Here is a 22,851-nt window from a genome sequence, read left to right on the forward strand (position 1 = left end):
CTCTTGTACAATTTTTTTGGGTTCATGGAAGGTGGATGTGCTCCAACAACAAGACGTTTAGCTTGTTTGTTGTTATAGGTTCGCATGGAGTTATCCACAAACCGATTACATGCTACTAGCTTGTCTTTACTTTGGGGATGGTGACAGTCTGTTGTTGCTTTTTTACTGCAAAATGTTGATGGGACCCAAATCCACTAGGAAGCCTATCCCATTTCCTTTTTCCATCCTTGTGCCTAAGCATCATAATAATGCTTAAGTTTCCTTTGTTCAAATTGGTCACCATGAGTAGATCATTTTTTCTCAATCCCATGACGTAAGAAAGTAATTTATGGGCATCACACCAGATAATTTTCATAACTATGTGGTATTAGAAGTTTTATTACAGATCTTAGAGACTCCCTATAATAGGCTTATCGATTGATAGTCATTTCCCTTCGATTAATTTCTTTTTGTACTTGATAACTATTGTACTTTCTATTGAAAGCGTCAAGTTTATTATAATATAATTGTTAAAACAACGATTTCAGTCCATTTGAGCCAACCATCTCTATTGAAATTCCTGAGTGACACAAGGCTCAGACATGTATGATGGGGACAATATGAAGAGTTCACATCTCTATAGGATGGGAGTTAATAGGCCACAATCTTTGGAGGATGAGCGTCGATAAGCATATTATTTCCAACATAGTCCAAAGGAGGCCAACATGATAGATTGATGGCACACAATCTTGCAAGACATGCTTCTGATTCGAACAATACAGTAGTTTGGGAGGGTAATCCCCCGTCTTTTATCTAGAAGGATCTAATAAACGATGTAACTCGTTTTCAAGTTTACATCCACCCACACGGCATCTGCATGTACTTATATCAAGCACCTACCCCCACTTACAGGCACTCCCAGGGACCAACCAAGTGAGCTCACGGAGCCAACTACATGTTGCTTACTATTAATCTTTGCCTGACAGACGACTTGGTTCAGCTCCATCATAGGACATAGTAACTCACTATCTGCCCTCATAGGTGAAGGCATGATACCGGGGGGCATGTACCACTGAACCTGTCGGGAGCCTAAAAATTTTAACAACCATATCATTGCCTTAGACGGATTGCTAATATCCCGATGTCTCCAATTCGGGCAAGTCCATACATCTCCCTGGTTCATTTCTTATGGTCTTTATCTATGTGGTTGCCACTTGTCTTATGTGCAAATGTATATGCCCACCAATAAGAGAATCGATAGTTAAATGTGTGGATGGATGAGCAATATTTATTGATGAAGACGGAGTGGTGTATTTAAAGGGAGAGACGGACGGTGAACATTACTCACATAAGTGTCGGAGTTGGTGGAGTCTTCATTCTATCTCCACCAGGTGAATGCATATGGCTTGATTTGCAATGAAAGGATAGAAATTATAAGTAGAATTTTCAGGAAATGAGCATTCAAGTCAATCATCTATTGGAACAAGCCACTACATCAGATTTTGGCTCGCACTCAAAATAGTCCCTACCTTCGCTTTTCTTAGTCAGAAATCTAAGTTATGCATATCCCATTTGAACTTATTAATGGAACTATCTTTGCTCCAGCGGCCTAGGTGTATAATTGATTTGCTTATTTCTTTTTTTAGGTTAAAGTGATTACCTACTAAATCTACATATATGATCTTACCACTTATGGTACTGTAATCTATTTTGACCATAATCATGGAAGTACTAGTACATGCATGTTTATTGTAATTCTGTTAGCAGTGGCAGATGAGATCTCCTTTGACAGTTTTGCAGCCTTCATTTTGAAAGCATCACTATTGAAATCGTCTAGCACATTGTTGTCACTTCTCCGCATCTGTTAGCAGTAGCAGATGAGAAAAAGGTACCTTTCTTATTGCCAGCCTGGTCGTCTCTTCCAGCCAAGAGTTTCAGTATAAGAGGCACTAGGAGTTACCTCTTTATCCGCCGGTTGCTGGTCCCAGTTTTATCATGCGGAGAGTTGATGTCAGCAAGTTTCATTATGAAGCCGGCCAAGAGCAGGGCCGGCCCTGGCGCGGGGGGGGGGGGGGGGGGGGGGGGGGGGGGGGGAGGTGGCGGCCGCCCCGGGCCCCCACGGCCTAAGGGCCCCCCGCCAGGTACACATACGCAAGTAGCCCATTGCTGGCCCAAGGAGGAGGCAGGCACATGTGCGCACGTAGCAGATTTGCCATTGATTGCTAGCTAGAAGTTGCAATCGCTAGATTATCGCCTAAAATAAAGTTGCAATCGCTAGATTATCGCCATGATATCCGTGCATGCGCTGGACGAACCTGCACTCTCCGATCTCCTACCCGGATCCTCGCCTCCTAGTTCTCCTTATCTGTCTCACCGACCCCAAAATTCAGTTTCCAAATAACCCTAATCCAAAGCCACCATGGCAGACCGCATGTGTTCAACAATTCGCTGCCGCCCTCTAGAGGCGGTGAAGGACGGTGAACGGCCCCTGCTGTCCTCTCTACCGCTGCTGGTCCAGTCATTGCTTCGTTCAAATCCTTCTGACTGCTCCTGCTAGTTCGCTAGTTCGACCATTCCTAAAAAGCCAAGTCCTCAAGGTGTGTGTAATCTCCATCATCTTAAATATTGAATGGATGTGTACCACATATAGCAAATGTATGTTTAATTAGTTCTTCCTAATTGTATTGTGTTTTACAATTCTGTCATCTATTAGGATTGAGAGATATATTATCTAACAGATGCCTCTAGCAAAAGTTTGTTTTTCATGTACAAATTGTTAGAAAGATATGGATATTGGTATGATCATCAATTGACTTTGCATCTATCAAATGTTAGCAAAAATTAGATAATATATATGAGCTATTTATTATAAATATTGGTTTTGGATGCATCTTAAGTGTATTTAGTATATAGAATATATGTCATTATTTTGATGATTACATTAAGGCTAAGGGCCCCCAATTCTTGTGTCGCCCCGGGCCCCTGAAATGTCAGGACCGGCCCTGGCCAAGAGAGTCAAGTTCTTCTACCCCATCAACTTTTTTTGTCTTCTCTTCCATCTCTTCCTCTGGAGTGGTTGGAGGCTCATATTCGGCCATCCACTAGTTGTTATCAGGCTGAAATGACGAGAGGCGGCATTATATGAGAAACAAAAGAGAAGATTCAAGGAAGAAAAAGCTAAACGAAGTTTACATACCTCAGGAGCCGGGTTGCGGACCGTAAACCTCTATTTAGATGGCCCGCAAAAATGATAACTTCACCTTGATCTGCCCGATGTCGGGTCTCCTCTTTAGGCGCGTGACAGTTGATCTCTGCTTTGGGAGGCAGCAAGCCTTCTCTCACGAGCTCTTGAAACCGGAGTTCGGAAATTTGCAAGTTTGCCCAATTTGTGTGGAATGGACGTTTGGCGAGGGATGGAGCCAACCCTGATGCCGACTCTATGGTCTTCTTGCCTTTGTTCTTCTGGGCCATCGCCAATTAGGGCGGAAGCAATACAACTGGATTACAAAATTGCCACCAACAACTACAGTTGCAGTTAAAAAGGAAATCTAGCCTGGAGGCAGAGGCGATGAACTCTAATGGCAACAGATAGACCCTAGAATTAGTGATGAACATTAAAGGTAGAAAACGGGATCGTCACGGTGATAGACACATCACAAGAGCAATATAATAAGCAAGGAAAACCTAAATATAGGTATTGCAGAAATTAAACGAAGGATTGAATCTAGATGGAGATGAACTGAAGAACTGCGGCGCCGAACAAAAAAAGTAGTGGATGAGCACAATGACAGTAATGGTACAGTAAAGAAAAGAGAACTTACAGATCTGAAAGCAGCGGCGGATGAGCTCCCGAGGTTGCGGATAAAGTTGCGTTGGCCACATGTGAGCTTCGACGGCGGCGACGGAGGCAGGCGAACCCCGGCGGCGGCAAAGGTTCGGAGCTCAAGCGGGCACGAGATTAGGAGCGGACCGTAGGAGGATGAAGAAGAGGCAAGCACGCGATGTGAAAATGATCCTTGGGGCCCCGCTATGCTATTTATAGATGGGGTGAAGGCCCTCAGGTGTCACGACAATTTTCCAGGAAAGTCCCTGAGATTTCGCCATAAAAAGATTCCTGGCTTAAATCAAACACTAAAGCGTCGCCAGATCCTGACACGCGTCATCCAAGGAAGTTACCATGGGATATGGTAAATAAATGTTAAGTGTGGAAGGGCGCGTCCACAACCCGGCTTCCTAAATGGGTTTTTGAAGAAGGACCCAGTAGAATATCAAGAAATGGAGCAATGAGGCGTATGAACTCTACATAAGCAGGAGTCGGGATTGTTCAAATGGAGAAATCATGCTCATTGGTGGAATAGCAAGACCCGACATTTCATCCTTAATATATTTCTTTATTTTTATTTTCAAAAGTTTAGCATGACTAAATTCAAGCTAACCTGAGGGCGAATGTTGGGGATATTACCCGCGGAGGAAACCCGGCTAGAAGGCCCAAGACATAAACCCGCCAGGCCCAGGTGGCCTAGAGCCGGGTCATCTTTGGAGTTACCTGAGCCGGATATCCGTGGGGCGAAAGGGAACTGGGCCTAAGAAGTTGAGAGCCAGCTCGCCTGGGTCCGTGTTCAAGGTGGAGCCATTCCAGCTAGGAAGTCACGGAAGACCAAGTCTAGGACTGCTACTACGTGTAGAACCCGGATTATCTTGCAAACATTAGGGACCCGGCTAATATATAAAGGGGGTCCCTTGGGTGGTCTAGGAGGAACAGGTTAGAATCTCTTGAGTCATTGGTAGCGAGACAGCACCCTTGTAATCCAGATCATCATCATCAATAATAATCAAGCACGAGTAAGCTATTACCTCAGTCAAGAGGGGCCGAATCTAGGTAAACTTGTGTCCCTCGTTTCCGATCAACCACGTCCAAGGCTTCACCTAGCAGCTATGGCCTCACAACTTAGTTCTCCTACGAGGACACTTGCCGTGACAAAACCACGACAACACTCCTGCATTCTGCGGCATTGGACGCTTCCCATGTAATGGTTGAAGTCAAGCTCTGTGGGCGTGACGGTAATGATGACCCCTTCCGGCACGGCCACTCTCACATTGTCCTGGGGACCATCACCAGGGTCTTGGTCAACGTGCGCAAGCAGATGCTTCCATTGAAGAAATGTTTGGTTCAGTGTGCGAGATAGTATGAGATTGTATAAACAATCAGAGTTAGACCAGGGGTGGGGGGCATTGGCCCCCTGCCTTGGATCAAGTCGTGAATGATTTACTTTTTTGACGAGCTTAATTAGATTGGATTTTTATTACCAAGCTCCGCACTGCATACAATATTTAGTTCATATCCAAATCCTTAGTGAAAACATTAGGAAATTTTCTTGGCTCGCCCCTGCCACAATCGAGGGATAGTTCAACTTTGCCATGCCGCTATGCAGTGTCGTCGTGTAGTTGGTGAATTTGGGGCCGAACTGCTGAATCTGCTGCAATGTTCATTGGATGTTGCAGAAAAAGTCCATGTACTTATTTCTCTCGCATTATGAAATTATATGATAGTGGTAATATTTTGACTTCTTGTTCGATTCGAACGCTAGAATTTGTATATGATGAATTGTATGTGTTGCAGGAACTTGATCCCCATGTAAATTTCATGGAGTTTGGTCGTTTTTTTGGAAGTGAAGATGAAATGCCTTTTTGGAGGAGGCAATGGGAAGAACTCTACAGAGGAGACCTCTCGCAACCACAAGCGCTCGACCGGAGAGTGTATCTCCCACAACGTAGAGGTCAATGAGGCAGATTGCAAGCAGTGCGCTCACGACATGCTTCCCACGAGGTGGAGGTGCGATACCTTCCTTACTGATCAAGGGCTTACCGCCAAGATCGATTGGATGATGCACAACACGGGCATGGGTGGGTTTGGTCAATTACCCACTCTAAAATACAATTAGATCACCCACGAGTTCCTCGCCACCTTGGAGGATAACCTCGACATTGACAGGTTCCAGTCCGAGTGCCGCTTCACCATTTCTGGTATTTGTTTACACTCACTATGCAAGGTCTTTACAACATTTTTTGCTTCGAGAATCCAGGTTATGCAATGGCAAAAGCCAGCCCGTCATTGTCACTAGCCGAACATGGTAGGTCATTTACGCAACCAGGATCATAACTTCACCAAAGTGAAAGTATCGACAATCCAAAACCTGACCATTAGCCACTTTATGATCGGGGAGATTGAACATGGCATGGTTGCCCCAGAGATGTGTGTGATCCGCATCACACTTGGCCCCAGTTTAGTTGAAAATCCAATCTTCGAAGCACTTAAGGTAGCACACTTTCGTATCCAGAAGGTTCAACCTTCTGGTAGCATTCTTTGTGGTGGTGCAGTCACCCACATTGCACATAGCATGAGCATTGATTAATCTTGGTTTAGCTAGGACTGTTAGTGCGGGTCCTGCTAGGCTTAATAAGACTATTACGATAAGCTCCTCGTTTGAGAGTTCGGATCCACGTTATCATAAGGACCATTCATATGATTGTCCTCTAGTAATGGGAGGGACGGAATTGTTGGCACACCTTACTCTCCTGGTGGCTTCAGCAATGCTACATCTACAGGTGTTTTACAGAAGTTTTACAGGCTAGGCTGAGTTGTGGTGTGTTGATTGGTTGTAAGATGAAGCGGGCCCCACCCTGAAAATCAGGGGGGGAGAGATTAGTGAGGGAAAAAGAGTAGTCCGTTAATTCCTGTAAGAGTTTCCCGCACGTAATAAATGGATCGTCTCAATTGACGACATCAAAGAGGCAAGAATATTTGCAGGGAATTGGGACTTTATGTAGGAGGAGGGGAACTGTTAGAGTTAACCTTGTTGGTAAGTGTCATGTTTATTTGTTAGTCATGCATTTAGTCCAAGTTGCGGCAGGGTGTGCTGTGTGCACGTCAAGTTGGGATCACGTACGCGTGTGCGGTTGAATGGCCGTGCTGTATAGCTGTTAGCGGCTACGAGGCACTAGCGAGTAGCGACATGCATTCGCAGGCCTGACCATCCAATCTTGGAGCACACAACCGAACGGGAACAGGTGCATGAAGGCTGTTCGTACACGTACTGATGTACATGCACACAACCAGCCCACGCCTGTCCGTGATGCACCGTACCGGCGTCCGAGCAACAAATCACCCAGCGCAGTCGCACTGGAAACCAATCTCGCTCACGTGACGCGTGTGAGTTGTCTCAAACCACGGGCGCAGGATGACGGCCAACAGGATCACATGAGCAGCCGCGTGAGTAGTGCAGGCCAGCGAGCCAGCGCTGAGTACGCAAAGCGGACCGCCAGCGACAAAGATGGCAGTGTAGTCGACGCCGATGACGGACTAGAGACACGTGGTAGATGACAAACGGCGGCGGGCGACGCAAACTGATCTAAGATCGGAGAACAAAAAAGAATATTGATCAATTGATCAACGAGAGGGAAACATGCTAATCTATGGATCTAGAAAAGACTCCTTCGGACAGCCGGTCAACAAGACTGGCACACAAACCCTAGGTACGGGCAGCGCCGCCCCGGTGAAGATCATGCAGACCGATCAGCCCGGGGGCGGCACGGTGCGGAAGAGCGGCGGCGGCTAGCTTTTTTTATCGGGTTTAGATTGATGCCATGTATAAGCATAGAGGAGGAGATTGGCGTAGTGTGGTGGATATATTATTGAGCCTCGAGGGCAAGTATATATAGAGTGAAAGAGTTGGAGGACAAGAAATCTTAAAAAAATTGGGACCGGCTAGAGCCCAGTCAACTGAAAATATAATTTGTGTCAGTCGACTGGCCACAAAATTGCTTCAGTCGATAACCGTACATCTTCAGCGGCAGTGAGACGACCGTCCCGGAGCAGTGCAGCGTGGAGAGCTGGCCGACGATCCGTCATGTGCATGCACTCTGCCTCGCCGGCCACAGCTCCGTTGATTCCTGCAGAACGTGCACTGCAGCAGCATTAGGTAGACATCGTTCTTTTTTTTTCGTTAACCAATAATCAAAAGAAGAAAAAGGGACGGTCGTATAAAGTTTGGACTTGTGTGGTGTCAGCTTAAAGAGTAAATGGAAAAAGCTAAAGTCAAACAAGAAAATATGAACTTTTCTAAGAAAAGATTAAAAAAATTATGACAAAATTTGCACGTAATTTACACAGACATTGCACGTTTTCATAATATGCAAAATAAGCATATACTAGTGGAACTTTTGCAAAAACAATTGAAGTTATTACCCTTAAATAAATAAAATCATAAAATCAAAATAATGGAGCTTTATAAGGAAAATGAATTAGAGACATTGGTATTACCCTTTAAGAAGAAATAAAGCAAAATTAATGATAATAAATTGCACACAATTTGCATAGAATTTGTGCATTTTTATAATATGCAAGAATAAGCATATAGTAGTTGAATTCTCGGATAAAAATCAAATAAGAAATAAATTAGTGGCATTGGTATTACCCTTAAGGAAGCAAGAAAACAAAATTAAACTAAAACTAAATCAAAATCATTATTTTTTCTAAGCAAGTTTATTAGTGACATTGGTGCTACCCTTTTAGAAGAAAAAAAATGAAAAAAATCTTTTGAAAACTTGGACACGTCTTTACATTGAAATTACATTTTTTTGGTAATATGTAAAGAATAAGAATATAATAAATTCACACTCATACTATATAGTTTGTGTGTATACATATACACTCACCCAAGACCCAACACCGCACAAATACCCATATAGAAGAAAAAACAACCAAAAAAGGAAAACAAATAAAAAATGAATACAAACATAAGAAAAAGAGGCAATGGGTAAAGGGCTTCAAGAATTGCACCCGATTTACACAGAAATTATGCATTTTTATAATATGCAAGAATAAGCATATAGATAGTGAAATTTTCGCAAAAGAGGAAGTTTAGGAAGAATGAATGAATTAGTGACACCGGTTTACCACTTAAAAAGAAATAAAATGAAATAAAAATAAAAATTAAATCAAAACAATAATGAAGCTTTTCTATAAAAGAATGCATTAGTGGCATTAGTGTGACTGGTATTAGCTTTAAGAACAAAGAAAACAAAAAACATGCACACCACACTAGTAGAAAACAGGGGTTTGGTCCAAGCCGGGTAAGCCCATTAATCCCGGTTCAGTCACGAACCAGGACCAAAGGGGGCATAGGTCCCGGTTCGTGAGGCTAGGGCGGCGACCGGGCCTCGGGGGCCATTTGTCCCGGTTCGTCTGACACCTTTGGTCCCAGTTCCAGACACGACTCGGGACCAATGGGCCTCGCTCCTGGCCCACACCCTTTAGTCCCGGTTGGAGGATGGAACCGGGACCAAAGGTGTGTTTTTTTCCCTCCTAAAAGAAAATTAAACTAAAAATTATAAAACTCTAATAGCAAAAGGAATCAACTAAAAAGAATCAATAAAAAATAAAATTTATGCAACTGAAATAATATAAAATTTATGCAACTAAGAAGAATCATTTTTTTGTTATGATCAACTAAAACAAAACTATAAAAAATTTCAATAGCATAAAGAGTCAACTAAAAAGCTTTTATAAACCTCTAGTTAATAGCAAAAAGTTTTTTTTGTTCAAAACATTAATAGCAAAAAGAATTTACAGAAAGTATTTTTGTTAGAAACTTTAATAGCAAACTAAAATAAAAAAAAATCTGTTTTTGATTAAAACACCCATTTAAAATAACCTAAAAATTACCAAATGAATATAATGATAAAACACAGTAATATTAAATAGTAGGAAAAAGAGTCACTCAAAAATATATTTTTAAAGTAAAGTTATTCACAAACTAGTGATTCATCATAGAATTCAAATTTAAACTATTCAAATTTGAAAACTTATGGCACTAACAAAAAGTTTATAATTTTTGTGACCTAAAAGCAAAAAGAATAACTGAAAAACCGTAAGTATAAACAAAAGAAAATAAATAAAGCTAAAAACAAAACAAAAAAAGTGGGATAAAATTTAGTCCCGGTTGGTGGATGGAACGGGGACCAAAGGTGTGTTTTTTCCCTCCTATGCACATGAGGTGTGTGTTGCTCCAGCTCACCTCCTATGCACATGAGGTGTTCGATGAAATGCCCGAGCCACACTACTTAAGCTTTCTCCTCTCCAAGCTAAAAAAATTCAGTAAATGCTTCAAAAATACCAAATGAAGTCAGAAATGGTTGGAAATTGATGATGTGGCTTTGAATGGTGAATTTTGTACACACTAAAAGTCTGGAGTTCAAATAAGTACAAAAAAATAAAATCACTTTGTAATAGATGAGTTTTCGTCCGAAACCCTGATACTTCGAAAGAGATTTTCCATTTTGTACACGAAGTGCATCCAGTTTTTGCTGTAACCCTCTCAACTTTTTTGCACATGCTATGTGGGTGAAATGATGATACCATGCCAACTTTCAACCTTTTCAGAGTTCATTTGTAGTGTTTTTCAATTTCAGGGTCATTTAGCTCAAAAAATGAACTAATAGCAAAAAGAACGAACTACAAAACTTTTAGAAAACTCTAATAGCAAAACGAATGAACTAAAACTAATCAATTAAAATATTCTGTTATGATCAACTAATACAAAACTATAATATTATTCAATAGAAAAAAGAATCAACTAAAAAGCTTTTATAAAACTCTAATAGCAAACGGAATCAACTAAAAAGAATCAATAAAATATGCCGCCTACAGGGCCACCACGGCATGCATACGACTAGAAACCCAGCTAGTTGGCCCAGGATGCAGGCCCGCAGAAGGCCCAGTAGGCCCACAGGCATAACAGTGTGAGATTAGGCCCGTAGGCGCAGTTCAGAGGAGTTCGAGAGGGATGAAGCAGCAGAGCTTATAAGCAACACTCGACGCCTCTCAGCTAGCAAGGTGGGACTAAACATCCCACCCCACCGCGCCAGCACAAGGCCTTTGGTCCCGGTTAGTGGCACCAACCGAGACTAAAGGGAGGCACTGGTCCCAGTTCGCGGCACCAACCGGGACCAATGCCCCCCTTTAGTCCCAGTTGGTGCCACCAACCGGCACCAAAGGTCTTTGTTTCCCGTCCTTTGGCCTGCTGAAAACTGACCTTTGGTCCCGGTTGGTGGCACCAACCGGGACTAAAGGGTGGCATTGGTCCCGGTTGGTGCCACGAACCGGGACCAAAGGCTTTCCTATATATGTGGCACTTAGGAATTTGTCAGCAAGTTCTCACATTCTCCCCGACGCCGACGCCCTGCGCCCCGACGCCGACGCCCTGCTCCTCATAGTTGTCGCCGTCGTCGCGCCTTGACCGTCGCCGCCCGCTCCTCGTCGTCGTCACCGTCGTCGGCCCTGCCTCCTCGTCGCTTGCACCACGCCCTGCACCGACGCCGTCGCCGCGCCCTGCCCCGTCACCGCGCCCTGCCCTGAGCTCGTCCTTGTCATCGCCGCTGCCAGGCCACTCCTCGTCGCCGACACGTCCTCGCTGTGAGCGCCGCCCCGATCACCTCCTCCTCCTCCTATTCCTCCCTGAACTGGCCGCCGACGCTGCCAACCCCAATGTCATCGGCGGCAAGGCATTGACCAAGGGGGTCCGGGGTGACTCAAAGGAGGCGACGCCGTGCGGGATAGAGGAAGATGAGGAGTGCATGGCATTGATTCCCCCCTCTATCAATTTTTTTCTGAATTTACTGAATTTTTTGACCGTTCTAAACAGTGCACATCAAGTGGATGATGAAATGCCAAAGGGCTCTAGGAATTTTAGGAATTATTGAGAATTTTTGTGGTGAGGTGTTGATGCACAAAAGAGAGTCTTGCAAAGTTTGAGAATTTTTGTCCAATTTAAACTCCGCTTTGACCATGGAGTTGGAATCTGGTCCAAATTTGAACTGAATGAAATTTGAAAAATCTGAACTATAGAACCAAATATTTTTGGAGGAATGGGTTGTGGGTACTGTCAAATAGATGGAGTAATTTTTGTGGATGCAAAAGAATTCGGGAGAATATAGCTCCTTTTCAAATCAAAGGAAATATGAATAATTGAAATTCCAACTCTGGAATTTATTAAATATAAGGAAAATATTTACATAGTTATAGATATTTGCACAGTTAGAGATATTCATGATCAAAGTCATTTTTTAGAGAAAATTGCATAGGTCATTAATCAAAGTTAGAGATATTTGCATATATAGGTTATTATCAAAGTTGACCAAAGACATTTTTTAGAGAAATTTGCATAGAGAATTTTTTAGAGAAATGGTGGAGTTCACAACAACAAAGTGATGCCGTGAACCAAATAACATATGCATGCATACATATATAATAGAAAATTCCTACATGACTCAAGTAAGAAGAGAATCTTTTTTAGGTTTTTTAGATAGAGAAACAAATGTTAGAATTTGCATATGATGAGTGGTTACTTCATCATGATGATCTTCATAAAACAAATTGAAGAACAAAATTGTGGTGACCTAATATTTTTTTCACTCGGTGGAATTACAAGATTTGTTGTGTTGCATCTCTGTGGAGTGATCGTCGCCGTTGGAGCTGTTGGTCCCTGATCGTCCTTCCGTTGTCCGACAAAAGATGTCCATTTGTTGTATAAACATAACCCCGATAACTTCAATTCACCTCTGGCTTATATATTTTTGTGAGCATAGAAATTTTTGTAATATGTATGTGTTTGATCACCGCGAGCTTATATACTTGATTGGACTATGGAGTGCATATTTAGTCGAGTCCAACATCAATATTAGTGAATGATTTCAGATTGTTGGGCACCGCGGAGAGTTGCGAAAGGAGTTTTGTAACATGGTTATATTCGACAATTGATCTTCATATAAATGAATCATAAAAGTTTAGCAATCACTTAGAAATTTTCATGTTGTAGGAGTACATGTAAAAATATTTAGAGTTGTTCATTCACTTAGAATTTTTCATGTTGTTCATTGACTTAGACATGAGGGGGGACGTCGATCAACCCCCTCCCGCCCCTACCCGATAAACTCTCGAGGCCACCCAAACCCTAGAGGAAAGAGCGTTGTCGATCTCCTACCCGCCCCTACCCGATAAACTCTCGAGGCCACCCAAACCCTAGAAGAAAGAGCATTGTCGATCTCCTACCCCCTCCCGCCCTACCCGATAAACTCTCGAGGCCACCCAAACCCTATAAGAAACAGAGTTGTCAATCTCCTACACCCTCATAGAATCTTTTTTGCAAAGTGTCCTCTCCTGAAAGTATAACCCCGATAACTTCGACATGAGGGGGGACGTCGGACATACATGAGAGAGGCGGTCCGCAACTAATCCATTGCTCTTATATGCATATGATTCCTTGTTGTGATTAGCTAGCTAGGTCTATGTTTGCCACTAATACATCCATCTCTCATGTTTGCATATTAATTGCCATGTTGTAATATTTGCAGAAAATATGGATCAACAAAGAGACTTGGAAAAAGAACAGTTGTTGGGGGATATAATCTTCAGCGGAGGTGATGTCTTGTCGTGTCTCAACGACACCGATGGTCTGGAAGGAGATGAAGCAGGCTCCGGTGATCAAACAATGGTGGAGGAACATGATCATGATGGCTTCGGCGACCGAATGCCGGTGGAAGAAGCAGACCGTGATGACGGCTCCGGTGACCGAACGGAGGAGGGAGCTGTTGCAAAGTCCGGCGAGGTATATATATTAATTAACCATGTGCTAACTAGCTAATTGATGCAATAATTGTTTTGGTATGTACATATATTAACTCTTCTTTCTTCTTTTATAGCCCTCCGGATCGACCAAACTTCGGCAACGAGACGATGCCCGAAGAAAATGTTGCGCCCAGATGAAAGGTTCACGATCACATCAATCGTGGATGATGGACAGCCGATTGGACCCAGGCGGACCAAGGATACATTTCCTGCTCAGTGCGGAGCTATTGCTAGGGACAACATACCGATCAGCATCCAGCTATGGAATAAGCCTAAGAACGAAGGCCCTCAAGTTTCTTATGTCAACGGTAGACAGAAAGAAGATCTTTGGACCTTCCTGAAGGCAAATTTCACCCTACCGCCAGAGGAGGATCCGAATAAGCCAGTTATAGAGCCACTGGTCAAGGCGTGTGCTCTTAAGAAGATGGCAGATCTATTCAGGAGGTGGAAGAAAGAGTTGAAATCAATGCTTGTCGACAAAGGGAAGACTCCAGAATTCACCGGCCGATTTGAGAAGATAAGAGACCACTGGCCCGCATTTGTGGCCTACAAGATGCTACCTCTTAAGCACTGCGTTGGTTTTCCCTTGAAGAGGAAAGGGTGATCCAGCAAAGTAGCGTAAGTATTTCCCTCAGTTTGAGAACCAAGGTATCAATCCAGTAGGAAGACTACACGCAAGTCGCCTTGTACCTACACAAACAAATAAGAACCTTGCAACCAACGCGATAAAGGGGTTGTCAATCCCTTCACGGCCACTTGCAAAAGTGACATCTGATAGAGATAATAAGATAAATATTTTTGGTATTTTTGTTGTATAGATTGAAAAGTAAAGATGGGAAAAGAAACGGCAACAGAAATAACTAGTTGAAGGGACATTAATATGATGGAAAATAGACCCGGGGCCCATAGGTTTCACTAGTGGCTTCTCTCAAGATAGAAAATTCTACGGTGGGTGAACAAATTACTGTCGAGCAATTGATAGAAAAGCGCGTAGTTATGAGAATATTTAGGCATGATCATGTATATAGGCATCACGTCCGTGACAAGTAGACCGAAATGATTCTGCATCTACTACTATTACTCCACACATCGACCGATATCCAGCATGCATCTAGAGTATTAAGTTCATAAGAACAGAGTAACGCATTAGGCAAGATGACATGATGCAGAGGGATAAACTCAAGCAATATTATATAAAACCCATCTTTTTATCCTCGATGGCAACAATACAATGCGTGCCTTGCTGCCCCTGCTATCACTGGGAAAGGACACCGCAAGATTGAACCCAAAGCTAAGCACTTCTCACATTGCAAGAAAGATCAATCTAGTAGGCCAAACCAAACTGATAATTCGAAGAGACTTGCAAAGATAACAAATCATACATAAAAGAATTCAGAGGAGATTCAAATATTGTTCATAGATAATCTTGATAATAAACCCACAATTCATCGGATCTCAACAAACACACCGCAAAAAGAATTACATCGAATAGATCTCCAAGAGAATCGAGGAGAACTTTGTATTGAGATCCAAAGAGAGAGAAGAAGCCATCTAGCTAATAACTATGGACCCGAAGGTCTGTGGTAAAATACTCACACATCATCAGAGAGGCCATGGTGTTGATGTAGAAGCCCTCCGTCATCGATTCCCCCTCCGGCGGAGCACCGGAAAAGGCCCCAAGATGGGATCTCACGGGTACAGAAAGGTTGCGGCGGTGGAAATAGGGTTTCGTGGTGCTCCTTGATGTTTTCGGGGTATATGAATATATATAGGCGAAAGAAGTCGGTTGGGGGGGCCACGAGGGGCCCATGAGGGTGGGGGCGCGCTTACCCTCCTTGGGCGTGCCTCCCAGCCTCGTGGCCACCTCGTCGCTTCCTTGACGTCCACTCCAAGTCTCCTGGACTACGTTTGTTCCAAAAATCACTCTCATGAAGGTTTCATTGCGTTTGGATTCCGTTTGATATTCCTTTTCTGCGAAACACTGAAATAGGCAAAAAAACAGCAATTTGCACTGGGCCTTCGGTTAATAGGGTAGTCCCAAAAATAATATAAAAGTGCATAATAAAGCACATTAAACATCCAAAACACATAATATAATAGCATGGAACAATAAAAAATTATAGATACGTTGGAGACGTATCAAGCATCCCCAAGCTTAATTCATGCTCGTCCTCGAGTAGGTAAATGATAAAAACAGAATTTTTTTATGTGGAATGCTACCTAGCATATTTTTCAATGTAATTTTCTTTATTATGGCATGAATGTTCAGATTCGAAAGATTCAAGGTAAAAGTTTAATATTGACATAAAAATAATAATACTTCAAGCATACTAACTAAGCAATTATGTCTTCTCAAAATAACATGGCCAAAGAAAGCTCATCCCTACAAAATCATATAATTTGGCTATGTTTCCATCTTCGGCACACAAAATATCCAAATCATGCACAACCCTGGTTTCAGCCAAGCAATTGTTTCACACTTTAGTATTCTCAAACTTTTTCGACTTTCACGCAATACATGAGCGTGAGCCATGGACATAGCACTATGGGTGGAATAGAATATAATGATGGGGGTTATGTGGAGAAGAAAAAAAAAGGAGAAAGTCTCACATTGACGCGGCTAATCAACGGGCTAGGGAGATGCCCATCAATTGATGCCAATGCAAGGAGTAGGGATTGCCATGCAACGGATGCACTAGAGCTATAAATGTATGAAAGCTCAACAAAAGAAACTAAGTGGGTGTGCATCCAACTTGCTTGCTCACGAAGACCTAGGGCATTTGAGGAAGCCCATTGTTGGAATATACAAGCCAAGTTCTATAATGAAAAATTCCCACTAGTAAATGAAAGTGACAAAATAAGAGAATCTCTATCATAAAAATCATGGTGCTACTTTGAAGCACAAGTGTGGAAAAGGATAGTAAAATTGTCCCCTTTTTTCTTTTATTTTTTTGGGCCTTTCCTTTTTTTATTTGGCCTTTCTTCTCTCTTTTTCTATTGGGATAATGCTCTAATAATGATGATCATCACACTTCTATTTATTTATAACTCAATGATTACAACTCGATACTAGAACAAAATATGACTCTATGTGAATGCCTCCGGCGGTGTACCGGGATGGGCAATGAATCAAGAGTGACATGTATGATGAATTATGCATGGTGGCCTTGCTACAAATACGATGGCGACTACATGATCATGCAAGGCAATATGACAATGATGAAGCGTGTCATAATAAACGGAACGGTGGAAAGTTGCATGGCAATATATCTCGGAATGGCTATGGAAATGCCATAATAGGTAGGTATGGTGGCTGTTTTGAGGAAGATATAAGGAGGTTTATGTGTGATAGAGCATATCATATCACGGGGGTTGGATGCACCGAGGAAGTTTGCACCAACTCTCAAGGTGAGAAAGGGCAATGCACGGTACCGAAGAGGCTAGCAATGATGGAAAGGTGAGAGTGCGTATAATCCATGGACTCAACACTAGTCATAAAGAACTCACATACTTATTGTAAAAATCTACAAGTCATCAAAACCAAGCACTACACGCATGCTCTTAGGGGAAGGGTTGGTAGGAGTTAACCATCGCGCGATCCCGACCTCCACACGAAGGATGACAATCAAAGAAATACCTCATGCTTCAAATTTGTCACACAACGGTTACCATACGTCCATGCTACGGGACTTGCAAACCTCGACACTAGTATTTCTCAAATTCACAATTACTCAACTAGCACAACTTTAATATTACCATCTTCATATCTCAAAACAATCATCAAGTATCAAACTTCTCATAGTATTCAATGCACTTTTTATGAAAGTTTTTATTATACCCATCTTGGATGTCTATCATATTAGGACTAATTTTATAGCCAAAGCAAATTACCATGCTGTTCTAAAGGGCTCTCAAAATAATATAAGTGAAGCATGAGAGATCAATTATTACTATAAAATAAAACCACCACCGTGCTCTAAAAAGATATAAGTGAAGCACTAGAGCAAAATTATCTAGCTCAAAAGATATAGGTGAAGCACATAGAGTATTCTAATAAATTCCAATTCATGTGTGTCTCTCCAAAAGGTGTGTACAGCAAGGATGATTGTGGTAAACTAAAAAGCAAAGACTCAAATCATACAAGACGCTCCAAGCAAAACACATATCATGTGGTGAATAAAAATATAGCATCAAGTAAAGTCACCGATGGACGAAGACGAAAGAGGGGATGCCTTCCGGGTCATCCCCAAGCTTAGGCTTTTGGTTGTCCTTGAATTTTACTTTGGGGTGCCTTGGGCATCCCCAAGCTCAGGCTCTTGCCACTCCTTATTCCATAATCCATCAAATCTTTACCCAAAAACTTGAAACCTTCACAACACAAAACTTAACAGAAAATCTCATGAGCTCCGTTAGCGAAATAAAACAAACCACAACTTTAAGGTACTGTAATGAACTCATTCTTTATTTATATTGGTGTTAAACCTACTGTATTCCAACTTCTCTGTGGTTCATACCCCCCCCCCCCTGATACTAGCCATAGATTCATTAAAATAAGCAAACAACACACGAAAACAGAATCTGTCAAAAACAGAACAGTTTGTAGCAATGTGTATCAAACGCATACTTCTTGAACTCCAAAAATCCTGAGAAATTAGGAAGTCCTAAGAAATTTTTTTATTAATCTTCTGCAAAAAGAATCAACTGAAAAGCACGTTTCTGTGATTTATGAAAACTAATCTCGTGTGCGTAAAGTTTCTGTTTTTTACAGCAGGATAAAATAACTATCATCGTAGGTTATCCTAAAGGTTCTACTTGGCACAAACACTAATTAAAACAACAAACCAGATCTAACCAGAGGATAGATGAAATATTTATTACTAAACAGGAACAAAAATCAAAGAAGAAAAAAAAAATGGGTTGCCTCCCAACAAGCGTTATCGTTTAACGCCCCTAGCTAGGCATTGATAATTTTAATGATGCTCGCGACAAGAATTAAAGCACAAAGAGAGCATCATAGAACACGTGATAAACACATCTCAGTCCAATATAATTCCTATGCATAGGCATTTTATAAGCAAACAAATTATCATAGCAAGCAAAAATTAGCATATGCAAGGAAGAAGAAAGTGACGATAGCAATCTCAACATGACGAGAGGTAATTTAGTAAGATAAAAATTTCTACAACCATATTTTCCTCTCACATAATAATTACATGTAGGATCATAGGAAAATTCAACAATATAGCTATCACATAACATATTCTCAACACGGTCCACATGCATGCAAAGTTGACACTCTTCCAAAATAGTGGGATTAACATTAACTAAAGTCATGACCTCTCCAAACCCACTTTTATCAAAAATACCATAAGATTGAACATTCTCCAAATATGTGGGATCTAAAGTTGACACTCTTACAAACCCACATTCAATATTATTGCAAACACTATTATCAATCTCATATTCATCATGGGGCTTAAATAAATTTTCAAGATCATAAGAAGAATCACCCCAATCATGATCATTGCAACAAGTAGTAGACATACCAAAACTAGCATCCCCAAGCTTAGGGTTTTGTATATTATTAGCATAATTGACATCAAGATTATTTATAGTAACATCATTGCAATCATGCTTTTCATCGAAAGAACTATCAAGTATGGGTGCAATAGCAACGATCTCATGTTTAACATAAGGAACTATAGCAAATTCATCTTCATAAATATTGGCATCATGGCCACAAGAATAGGAAGCATCATGTTCATCAAGGGATATTTCAATCAAATCATCGGAATCATAATTATCTATATATTCATGCATATCATTATTTTCTTCAGAAGCAACGGTCATTCTTTCAATAAATTCTTTGACATAGACATTATGAGCATAGTTTTCATAGCAATATTTGAGTATCTCAAATTTTTCAGATTCGTAGAGAGTAATATCATACTTTTCAACCAAAGAAGCAACTTCATAAGCACCCTTAAAAGCAACAAATTCTTCAATTTGTTCGATATCGTAGTAACTATGAACACCCGTTGCATAAGAAGATAAGATTTCATTATCATTAAACTCACATAGGTAGGGGAGGTCTTTTTAGGGTTCTTAGAGGAACAAGTAAAATCATAAATTTCACAAAGATTCCAAGCATAACACAACAATCTGTTTATTTGATCCCATAAGAGTCTCCCTTTTTCAGACAAACGGTGACGCACAAAACGAGCATGATCATCTAAAGATTTTCCATCAACTAGGCTAGTTGGGGTTTCAGCACGAGCGCATAAGGATCGAAGATGATCCAAGTAGAACACTTTAAGTGGATCCATATCAATAGATTTTTAGCAAGCAAAGATGCAAGCAAATAGAAGGCATGTGGAAACACAAACAAAAAGACATACGGGAAGAAGGCGAAGAAAAGGCAAAGGTGAAGTGGGGGAGAGGAAAACGAGAGGCAAATGGCAAATAATGTAATGCGAGGGATAAGAGTTTGTGATGGGTACTTGGTATGTCTTGACTTGTGCGTACACTCCCCGGCAACGACGCCAGAAATCCTTCTTGCTACCTCTTGAGCACTGCGTTGGTTTTCCCTTGAAGAGGAAAGGGTGATGCAGCAAAGTAGCGTAAGTATTTCCCTCAGTTTGAGAACCAAGGTATCAATCCAGTAGGAGACTACATGCAAGTCGCCTTATACCTACACAAACAAATAAGAACCTTGCAACCAACACGATAAAGGGGTTGTCAATCCCTTCACGGCCACTTGCAAAAGTGAGATCTGATAGAGATAATAAGATAAATATTTTTGGTATTTTTGTTGTATAGATTGAAAAGTAAAGATGGGAAAAGAAACGGCAACAGAAATAACTAGTTGAAGGGAGATTAATATGATGGAAAATAGACCCGGAGGCCATAGGTTTCACTAGTGGCTTCTCTCAAGATAGAAAATTCTACGGTGGGTGAACAAATTACTGTTGAGCAATTGATAGAATAGCGCATAGTTATGAGAATATTTAGGCATGATCATGTATATAGGCATCACATCCGTGACAAGTAGACCGAAACGATTCTGCATCTACTACTATTACTCCACACATCGACCGCTATCCAGCATGCATCTAGAGTATTAAGTTCATAAGAACAGAGTAACGCATTAGGCAAGATGACATGATGTAGAGGGATAAACTCAAGCAATATGATATAAACCCCATCTTTTTATCCTCGATGGCAACAATACAATACGTGCCTTGCCGCCCCTGCTGTCACTTGGAAAGGACACCGCAAGATTGAACCCAAAGCTAAGCACTTCTCCCATTGCAAGAAAGTTCAATCTAGTAGGCCAAACCAAACTGATAATTCGAAGAGACTTGCAAAGATATCAAATCATACATAAAATAATTCGGAGGAGATTCAAATATTGTTCATAGATAATCTTGATCATAAACCCACAATTCATCGGATCTCGACAAACACACCGCAAAAAGAATTACATCAAATAGTTCTCGAAGAGAATCGAGGAGAACTGTGTATTGAGATCCAAAGAGAGAGAAGAAGCCATCTAGCTAATAACTATGGACCCGAAGGTCTGTCGTAAACTACTCACACATCATCGGAGAGGCCATGGTGTTGATGTAGAAGCCCTCCTTGATCGATTTCCCCTCCGGCGGAGTGCCGGAAAAGGCCCCAAGATGGGATCTCACGGGTACAGAAGGTTGCGGCGGTGGAAATAGGGTTTCGTGGTGCTCCTGGATGTTTTTGGGGTATATGAATATATAGAGGAGAAAGAAGTCGGTTGGGGGAGCCATGAGGGGCCCACGAGGGTGGGGGCGCGCCTCCCTGCATCATGGCCACCTCGTCGCTTCCTTGACGTCCACTCCAAGTCTCCTGGATTGCGTTTGTTCCAAAAGCACTCTCCCGAAGGTTTCATTCCGTTTGATATTCCTTTTTTGCGAAACACTGAAATAGGCAAAAAAACAGCAATTTGCACTGGGCCTTCGGTTAATAGGTTAGTCCCAAAATAAGATAAAAGTGCATAATAAAGCCCATTAAACATCCAAAACAGATAATATAATAGCATGGAACAATCAAAAATTATAGATACGTTGGAGACGTATCACAAGACATTGGACAACAGTAAGAAAATGTTAGAGATAAACAAGATAAATGCTGCAAAGAAGCTGTATCACCATCGCACGGGGTCAGGCAGCTACCTCGAAGCCCGGCCGTTGTGGGACAAAGCTGAAATTGACCTGATTGCTAAAGGGGTCGAACCAGAGACATTGAACTGGCCAGACCGTTCAAGGACTTGATTCTTTGGGTTGGGGGAACTTTGGACCCTGAAACAGGGAAGTGCCGTTGGACGGACCAGCAACTTGCAATACCCGTCAAGAAGCTTCAGAAGTATATCACCGTTGCGCAGGAAGGGACATTCGTTCCTGACAGAGAGAATGACGAGCTGACTGAGGCCCTCGGGAATACTGAGCACCCTGGACGAACACGAGGCACGCCAGGGTCCATTGCATGGAAGGTTGGGTTTCCCGGGGCAGGCGGTTACAAAACCCGGGAGAGGAAGAGGAAACTGGAGCTGAGCAAAATGCAGAAGCTCAATGCAAGAGTACTCAAGCTAGAGGAACAAGTTTAGAGCCAGTGAGCTGCCGACCAACCATCTCAGCGGCACGAAGCTACCCCAGAAGTTATCCCGCCATCTCAGCGGAGAAGCTGTGTGGCTTCCTCGGAGCTCGTTCAGCAGCCTGACTCCACGACTCGTAGCTACCCCGTGGATGCTATCACGGAGGCTCAACATTGCGAGCTTTCGACGAAATTCCAGAACCTCACCTTGAAGGCGGCTATCGGCTCTGTTCCTCCTCCTCAACCCGACGGAACATTTCGCCACCGTCTGATTCCACATGGCTATGCTGTTGTGATGGTAGATGAAGTGATGGAGGGATTTGAGGAGCTCGAGCTTGACCACCCTACAGGTGAAGGGGAGATTCAGTTGGGTCTTGCTCTGAAAACTCCATGTCTGTGGTAGAAGGAGTACATCAAGCTTCCAAACTGGATGCCTCCGCCTCCTCCTCGTCCTCCGGCAAGTAAGGGCACTCCGCCGCCTCCTCCTCCTCGTCCTCCTCCGGTGAGTGATCAGGGCACTCCGCCTCCTTCTCCGGTTGCTCCGGCGCATGAGGCCACTCCGCCTC

This window comes from Triticum aestivum, chromosome 7D, assembly GCF_018294505.1.
Source record: "Triticum aestivum cultivar Chinese Spring chromosome 7D, IWGSC CS RefSeq v2.1, whole genome shotgun sequence".
NCBI lineage: Eukaryota > Viridiplantae > Streptophyta > Magnoliopsida > Poales > Poaceae > Triticum > Triticum aestivum.